Source organism: Mytilus galloprovincialis, chromosome 9 (assembly GCF_965363235.1).
Source record: "Mytilus galloprovincialis chromosome 9, xbMytGall1.hap1.1, whole genome shotgun sequence".
Taxonomy (NCBI): Eukaryota; Metazoa; Mollusca; class Bivalvia; order Mytilida; family Mytilidae; genus Mytilus; species Mytilus galloprovincialis.
This window is the reverse complement of record NC_134846.1, coordinates 56310660-56320972: the sequence shown is the minus strand read 5'-3', so window position 1 is coordinate 56320972 and position 10313 is coordinate 56310660.

Here is a 10313-nt window from a genome sequence, read left to right as displayed (position 1 = left end):
ATGGATCAGACCGTGTATATACCTTATTATGTCATCGATATACTTCACTTGGAGTATTAATATCTTTACGATTTCCTTCCGGAACATTAATTCATTTTATCCACTAAGCAAGCTAAGTGTCTCTTGCAAGCTATAAATATATAATAAATAGTCAACGATCAATCTTACAGGGCGATGGATCATGTAATATGATTTTGTACACTACAAAATATAATATATAACAAGTCAAAAAGGGTACAAAATCACTATTAAATAACTATAAAATGAACAAATATTAGATATTTCGGATAACAGATATCCTTCTTCAATAATAGCACGATGTCAAATGAATCATGTAAATATATTCAAACTGAAAAACTTTTTTCTAAATCTTGAAATTTATACAATTTAAGCGACCACCACAGACGCTGATACAATTTTTAAATTTCCAAACACGGCGCAAAGATTACAAAGATATACCAAATGAAACAAGTTATTTTCGATGTGAACTGGCACAACTCTAAATTTCCAAAGGTTGTGACAGTTTAGATGTTATAACTGCATTGAGGGCAGTCCTCAAACAAAACAATCAAAAATGTCCTAACCGATCCAAGTTGGTATACTATTTCAAATTTGACAACGGTAGGGCAATTGCAACAGAAACTGCATATTTAAGCCTCCCAAACGATTAGCAGTCTACTAATGATTAGAAAAATAAGTTTTATCTAATGAGGTAAAATAATTGAACGTGGCTACGTACTTATACATACATCCCGAATGAATGGAACCCTGTAATTTAAACTGGTAATTTTTTTTAAATTGGAACTGTAAAGCCAGTACTAAAGCCGGAGTTACTGGAACAAGTGATGATAGGAAAATGAGGGACTCATTCTATGTTTTTTCATTTATGCCCTCTGGGGAAACTGTCCGTTCTTTCTTATCCAAAATCTTTACCGAGCGACTCTATCGACCTTCGACCAACCCTCGTTGTGGTCTATGATTGTGATGGTAAGGTTTTTTAGATCAGCTTGTGTGTGTCCAGGTGATTTCAAATGACGACTTACGGGTAGGTCGGGCTTGCAAGTGTAGTCACTTCGATGACCATTCATGCGTTTGTTGAATGGCTGCTCTGTCTCGCCAACATACTGCATGCCACATCGACACTGAAGGAGGTATACAGCATTCTGGGTTTTGCAAGTTACATTGCAAAATATAGTGTACACAGACCCAGAGTGGCAAGTAAATGTTTGAGTATTTAGTATTTGTTGACAAGTCAGACAACGTCTGTTACCACATGACTTGCACCAGCTTTTATTTATGGAGACGTCAGCTCTAACAAATAAGTCTTTCAGACTTGCTGGTCTCCGAAAATCTAAGACAGGAGGATTGGGAAAGATCTTGGATAATTTAGGGTGTTTGGCAATAGTTTGCCAATTGGCACGGATCAAACGTGAAAGGTTAGTAATGGCTGGATTGTATGTTAGAACAAACGGGACTATTTTGCTGCGCCTCTTCCGTTTGTACTGTAAGAGGTCATTGCGGCTATTATTTTTAGCGCGCAAACCCCTTATCTATGTCCAATTTCTCGTTTTGTCAAAAATCCGCGAAGTTCCTGTAACCGTTTTGGATTCTTGGAAAAAAACAATACGTTCTATTGAAGATTTCCAGTAGAATTACATATATACGTAACTCGACGTACGGACCTAATTGGACTGGTTATTGCCAACCAATCATTGAATTTGATTATATATAATGCTCAAGTTCAAACATAGTATTCCAGGACTTTCAAAATCACACACTGGAATTTGTGTCCATGACCATATAAAGTGATTTTATCATGACAAAAATGATAGAAATTTGGCATTTATATTTATCGCGTGGTTTTCTAGATTCAAGCCCTTATTTTCAAAGATATATCATCACGTATAAACACACATATCCCATTTATATCATACGTACGATTTGAGTTATCCTTCATTGTTTTGACTATAACAATCATTTATCAAAATACTTTACAAAGGAACCAATATATACTTCTTTTCTGTCTTCTTTAAACATTTATTTTCTTTTTTTTATATTTGTTTTTGGGAAAATATTTAGAAGTAATTAAAAACAAAATTTGTTATTCTCTCTACAAGATGCATTTGATTAAACGTCCTTACTCTGACCAGACGGAACTGTGAACTTGTACATCACGCACAATCAAACGGACTCCCAACTTGTGTGATGGGATGTTAGAACTGCCAAATGGATCAAGACCAATAGTGAATTTATTTCTATTCCCTCGATCAACTTTGATTGGTTTAATACTTTCGAGGCGAGCGCGTGACAAAAGAGACAAATATGAATATGGGGAAAACATATACATGTACGTGTATAAATTTGCAACAAGAATGTGTGGCCATAACAATTGTGCCCATCACAAGATCATTAATCCGGGTCAGACACTTATTTGGTATATAATGTAAAACGTTTGCAAAACAGTAGAAAGGACGGGAACACAGATCAGTACATATAATATCTATTTTCTACCATAACTTGATCATATAAGTAACATCCTACTTAACAAAACCTCAAGCAAATATTCCGTTCATGTTCGTTTTTCGAACGTATCTGTATTAGTTAAACGACAAACTTTTTAGAAAGCAACGAAAGAGCAAGGACGTTAAATTATGCATATGTTTGTACCGGCTTATTATCCATTCATCATTATAATTAAAGACAAGATACAAATAAAAACTGATTCAGTAAATTAAGTCCCACTAGACCACGATCGTACCACGCTCACTGCGATCTAAAATAAATTCAGATCGTGGTGAGGTCGCGGTATGAGCGGCATGAAAATGTAAATTTCTTTTGCTTTCACGATGCTACTACGTCCTCATTACGCTTCTACAACGATCCCGCTACGATTATACCACGTTCTTATCACGCTTATTCTGCGACCTCACTACGGTTATTACGATCTCTCTACGCTCATTACGTCCTCACTACGACCATACCACGATTTATCCGATTGCAACATGATCTTATCACGCTTCTACTACGATTATAGTACGCTATTACAACGATCATACTTCGACCATACCACGAAATCAGACTGCGATCTTACTACGCTCCCAGCAATAACGTCAAAATCGTGTTCCATATAAATACTGTATCATTCCTTCTATTTCTCATTGATACGTAGACTTTCTCGGAAACAATGTAGTCATGCAACCAAAATCTACGTAAGGCTAAGGGTACAGGTAGAGGCAATGAGAATCATTCCTTCTATTTCTCATTGAAACGTAGAGTTTCTCGGAAACGACGCAGTCATGCAACCAAAATCTACATAAGGTTAAGGGTAGAGGTAGAGGCAAAGGGAGATCTGGTAGTAACGAATTATGACCCAGAAGATAAATGTCGGACAGATCAATGCAACCTCAATCACAACTTATCGCTGGTACATCAAGATCAAACTACGATGCTTTAGTGAACGACATAGCAAGATCAGATAACGATGCTTTAGCGAACGACACAACAAGATCAAATTACGATGCTTTAGTGAACGACTCAGGTGTGTCAAGAATGGAGACTTTGGAGATAAAAGGACAAGAGGTCCAAATTACATACAGACATACAAAAGCTGCATGGCAGCCTTTTATAAATTTTACATGACAATTACAATGAGCATGATGATCGTGGTATGAACGTAGTCGGGTCGTAAGAACAGCGTGATGAGGACGGCATGGGCTTACTAAAATCATACTATGGTCTATACTTGTGGTGGAAGCGTGTTAAGGTCGCGGTACGAACGTGATGGTCGCAGTGAGGTCGTAGTAAAGACGATGTGAGTTCGTAGCGCAGTCTTTCCGACTAGCATCGCACTTCGCTTCGCTGTCGTTACGATGGTACAGCAACCTTTGCGCTCTTACCACGTCCTTACTGCGATCTCATTGCGCTTCTACTGCGATGTGATTTCACCACGACTGCACCACGATTGTTTTGAACATGTTCAAAGTTGTCCATATTCATCACAAGCATGGAGACCTCACCACGACCGTACTACGACTCTACTGCGATCTGCACGATCGTATTACGATCGTCAAAATTTCATTTTTTTCACAGTTCGTAGTGCGATTGTGGCCTAGTGGGACTGCGGTATTAAGAGTAATCGTAATTTTGCTCATAAATTCCAATTGATAAAATTCTTCGTAAAGGTCACCAATTACTATCAGAGAGATCTAATTAGGTCTTCTCTTTTTTCTGTGGAAAGACCTTTTGTATTTCTTCTGATTACTTTTTTTTTCTTCCGCCTAATTTTGTTCTTGTGATAAATATTTGTTTCGCAATATGTCGCTTAGATATTTGGTATATGATCTCAAACAGTTTAAGCGCCTTTAAAATTTACTCTGCGAAACCAAATAATTTTCTTTGTAGGAGTTATCTCCCCGAACATTGTTTTCCTTTTGACCGCATCTCCTCCGTAACCGTAACCGAAATCGACAAATTGATTTTATAAAATTACTGGTTTTATCCATAGCATGATTTGTTCTATTTTGACCGAAGCGATATGAACACTCCATATGAGTGTTGTATCCCCCTATGCATTTGATGTAAGTGATACGCATTTCTATCTTATAAACCATAAGTAAAAGAGACCTAGGATCATTTGATTTGAGGTCCTTGGTCCAAAAATATGAAAAGTAGGTCAAGGTCAAATGTCAAGGTCATATTTAAATTTTGATTTTGGCTCATTTTCACTTTCATCCAAAAACGTACCCTATAAGATATCGACAAATTATTTGTACTTCATTGTTAGTTGCGACATGTCGTAACACGTAAATGTTGTTTGCAAGAGTACGTCCAAACGTAAAAGGGGGTTTTTTTCCTCTTGTTTTTAAAAATACGCATATGGTGATATAACTCATTAGCCAAATATAATTAAGACCTATGGTCTTTTCATTTGAGGTCCTTCGTTTATAATCTTGAAACTGATCTCAAGGTCAAAGGTCAGATTCAAGTTCTAAATTGGGACTTTTACTTGTTTATGCATTTTCTCCAACCCTTTAAAAGATATGCATAAAAAGAACAAATGCAAAATGTTTGCTTTATACTAATGAGAATATGTTACATTTGGTCTGATACAATCTAATGGCATCTAATAGGAGTAAGTGTCCCTGAAATGTCTAATTATAAGGTTAGTTGATTATAACTTTAATTTAGTTCATTATCAAGTCATATGACATTTAACAAATGGTTGGGTGAAATATGGCCTTGAAAAATGACAACCGGAAGTGACCTTGAGAAAATCCAAAGTTGGTTTATTTGAACTTTGTTCATGAAAAAGTTCTTTGAATCCATATATTTTGTTATAAAGATACATTAACTTATCACTAAAGACTAGAAGTGGCTTTCGATAAACCGGAGGTGGCAAATTATCTCCTTATTTACAGGTATAGGTATATATAAACTAAATAGTTTTGGAATCAGTGTGAAAGAAGCTATCATATGAAACCAGAAGTGACATTTACTTCACCGGAAGTAGCTAATTATCTTCCTTATTTCACTCAAAAGAAATGGAAACCACGTATTTATAAGTGTGAAGAAACTTATGATTGGATGCCACTTCTAACTTTGAGTAAACAGGAATTAGCTTCTTTTTCGAACAATTTGAAAATTGATGTGGAAAGACCTTCAATTGTTCTCTAAACAATGGGTTTTTAATTGTTATTGTTTGTCGTCTGACAGAAATAATGTTTTGACGTAGAGTGTCACGTGTTTTTTTTTTCATATGATTAGTTTCACTAGTTATATAGATGAGTTTTATAGTTTACCATGCGCTATGATTTTTTCCTTGTAATTATTTTTATTTATTATATACAATTATATATGTATGTTAATAGTATACAGATAACGCGAAATAATAGAAATTAATAGAAAACAAAAAATAACGCACTTTTGAAATAAGGGAAGGGACTAAAGAAAATTGTCTTGTCTCCCAAGTAACTATGATATTTGATACCATTCCTGAAATTCTTAAGTCATAAAATGTTTAACAAAAAATCATTCTACAACTGTTTACATACTTTCAACCACGCTCTAAATGCCCGCAATTTCGCAGATGTGTTCTTATTACCCTTATCTAATTAAACCTTAGTAGAAACATATTCTGTTGTTTTAAAGGACATATATATCAGAACAAAGTTTTTATTTCCAATTTGGCTTTTCGTGTGCTTTTTTTTTTTTGTCATTTAGCTTTTTAACTGTTTCAGTTCTTATACATTCTTGGTTACCAAATATTAGATAGATTAATTGATTGTTGGTTGCGCAACATCCAGTGGTAAAAGGTGGTATGGGAGTCTAAATAAAATAATGATAGAAATTGTTCGTACTTTGCCAAAACGTTGATATCTATTTAATAATATCATAAAAACGATAGGTCACCGCGTATTTTCTCAAGCTACAGGTCGTGACAAAATGATAAATTTTGTATGGATTATACCGGAACAAGCACCATTACATATATGTGATTAAAAGCTAAACTAAATGATAGAATTGTAAAATCAAATACGAGAAGATAGTTTTTTATAAAATAATTTGAGAATATCAAAAGAAAAGATTGGGTCATCGTTCGTTTTTTTCCAGCTAAAATACAAAATAGAAAAATTCCATGTAGATTCCTTAAAAAATGTACTATTTCAGAGTTACATCCCCTTAAAATGCTAATCTAAAAACATTAAAAATCAAGCAGAAACAATCAACACTTCTAAAAATATTAATATTTATAAGTTATAATCTAATAAATTTGTTCTTTAAAATGCATATTCACAATTAGTGATCTGCATTCCTGCATCAAATTTTGATAACTTGATTGAAAATCTTGACCTTAGATTCTCTTTTTTTTACAATACGAAATGGCGAAAGACACCCATACCTTAAATGCTCGACTTTAAGCGTTCCGGATAACAGTACATCCAGAAATGTGCTTTAAACATATGCGATAATTACCTGTTGTTTTCACTTTTTAATAGCAGAATACACTTGCAGGAAAATTTCATAAAACACTTTCTTTAGACCAAAGTCATCAGATACGCATGTTAAAATGTTTAAACACGCTACATGTTTATGTACCTGTCTTAAGTGAAGAGCCTGTTGTTCAGTGGTTGTCGTGTGTTGGTGTAATTCATTATAGGTGTTTGTTTCTCTATTCTGATATTGGGGCTTTTATATACTTTTATATTAGACCGTTGGTTTTCCTGTTTAAATTGTTTTACACTAGTCTTTTTGTGCCCTTCATAGCTGCTGCAAAGGGTCGTGTTTAAGGCTTTAACCTATAATTCTCAAGAATCTTTTATACATGATGACTTAAATGGAAAGTTGTGTCATTGGTTTACTCAGACCACATCATCTTGTTTGCATACTTTTTTTGTGCTGGTGCTTTGAAATTTCGTTTTCAGTGCTAGTGCGCAAGCGCAGTCCAAGATATTTTGGTTGCTATATGTTTCCAAATGGCATTTTTATTAAAATATACTATAAACTTCTTGTTTATGTGTGAAAATAAATATTGTTGTTCAAGATGTCTAAATATGAATGGCTGGTGATGGTTTTGAGGGTGATCTCTTCTTTTTCTGATAATTAAAAATGTGAAATGCACGTGTTCGAATGAACGGTTAAAATATCGAATAACACTGATTTAAAAGTCGGTTTTGCTATGGTTCCAGCATGGTTTTTAAACCGGTGTTTTAAAAATGAGAAGTAAGAAATTGAAAGTTAATTTGTTTTATTTTATTCATAACTCAAATGACGTTTTGCAACCAAGTCTACCCTTTTCTAATTCATTATGGTTTTTATTGCAAACTGTTGTATAGTTTACATATTATTTAAATGTGTTACATTGTTTATAAGCAATACACATCGAGCTCTTCATTCTCTACAGGTAACATCGGCGATGAACAATCGCTTCCCAAGTTCTCAATACCTGGTTGCAAAGTGAACGGCACGATAGATAATTATAGCTCGTTATCTGATTTTGTTTTATTATGGTCTTATCTTACAAAGTGTAACGAGTTACAAAAATAGGTCATAAACAATTATATACTAAAAGAATCATGTGGACAGAATTGCTTTTACTATTGGTAGTGACAAAATCGTTAGTCGCATCAGTTAAGGTAGTATATCACGTAACTTCTGACCATGTATACGAAGAATTGTTGTTTATATTCTACGTGACACTCTCAAATCACGAGACATCGTATTAAACATTATTACATTACAGCCGATTGCATTGAGTGTGTAGGTAAAGGTAATAATTTCGGTTAGCTTGCTTGCTAGCTGAACCGTGAAGTAATTATTTGGTAAGATAACCTAGTCCACCAGACAGATAGATCGGTTATCTGTCGACTAGTCTTCTCTTAAAGGAGGATACTTGACCTAACCTAATAATAATAATAATGAATTCATGGTTCAGCTAGCAACCAAGCTAACTAAAGATATTAACTTTACATACACACGCAATGCAATCGACTGTAATTGGGAATTAAAATTGAGTCCGTGATACTGTATATAGTTACTAAATCTGTCAAAAAGGTGACTTCATATGTTCAAAAGGCCCGATGCAACATTTACCACACAATCTTGTAAAAAGTATTGATGCATGTTCACAAGTCACTATAATAATTCAGTGATTGTCGTTTGTTTATGTGTTACATATTTGTTTTTCGTTCATTTTTTATACATAAATTATGCCATTAGTTTTCTTGTTTGATTTGTTTTACATAGTCATAACAGGGCCTTTTAAAGCTGACTATGCGGTATGGGCTTTGCTCAATGTTGAAGGCCGTACTGTGACCTATATTTGTTAATTTCTGTGTGATTTTGGTCTCTTGTGGAGAGTTGTCTCATTGGCAATCATACTACATTCTATTTTTTTAAAGTTACTTGCGTGCTTTTATCCTTACTATGCGTGGTAACGTATTTATGCACCCCTAATAATTGTGTTCTGATTACTGTTTTTTTTCCTTCTTTCGGCGGTGTTTGGTGGTTCCATAACATTTCGCTTAGATTTTTTGCATATCATATCAATCAGTTATTGTGACTTTGAAACTGACCCTGTTTAACCGAACACTTTTTATTGTAAGAGTTATCTCCCCAACACTGCTTTTCTAGTGTGCGCATCTCCTTCTCAATCGAAAAATATTACGATAAAAATAGTTCATCAATTTGCTATTTATATCCTCAGGATCTTAAGAATAATATTGACCAAATCAGTCTGGAACCTCCATATGAAAGGTATTTCCCCTTATGTATTTAAAATACTAGTAAGAGAAATGTAATTGTAACTGGTAAAGGATAAGTGATAGAGACCTAGGGTCTTGATTTGATGTCTTTAGTCCATGCAAAATAAAATTAGGTCAAGGTCTCAAAGGACAAGGTCATGTTCTTACTTTAGATTTTGGCTAGAGTTAACTTTTTTTTTAAATCTTACGAGATATAAACATCTTATGTTGCTAAATTGTTAGTTTCAACATGTCGTAACACATACATTTTGTTTGAAAGGGTATGTTGATATTTCTTAACGGAAGTAAAAAGTTATCTCCCTTTTATTTCAAACAAAAGTGTTTTGACACTAATCAACTTGAAATAAACTATAAACCTAATTTCGTTATTTTTCATATCATAGGGTTGAGAGACTTTTGATTGTTCTCTGAACAATTGTTTGTTTTTTTTTTTTTTTAATAATTAATGAAATTGATCATATATCGACGAAAAAAGGGGGAAACATGTTTTCAATTCACATAATTATTGTTGTTTCAGATCCAGCGTAAACAGGATTCTCAATGTGGATCGGATGAATGCTGTTATTATCACGAAGGGTCAATATGGTTGCCAGCAAAAGGCGCCGGGCTGTTTTACCGTTCACTGGTATGGCTCAAGGTAAATAAATTAATATCTTGAATTAACTCAGCATTGTAATTATGTTACTGGTAGTTTTGTCGAATTTGCAAGAACAATCAAATTTCTTATATGCAAGGTGGATTTGCGCATCCTCCTTTAATAAATAATAGCGCTATACTTATTTTAAAATACAGTCTTTTGTTTATGCTGCAAACTAGTAATCATTTGTAAAATAATTTAACTGTGAGTTATGAATTAAAGATACTCGGTATTGGAGGTACAGAAAAAGGAACATTGAATAGTGCGATTAATTTTCAAACCATTTTGTTCATACAAGAAACAGTTTTTTTCGGCAGTTAGCTAAATATTGTACAAAAATGCTAATTATTGTACAAAAATGCTAATTATTGTACAAAAAAGCTAATTATTGTACAAAAAAGTTACATCAGACTTCT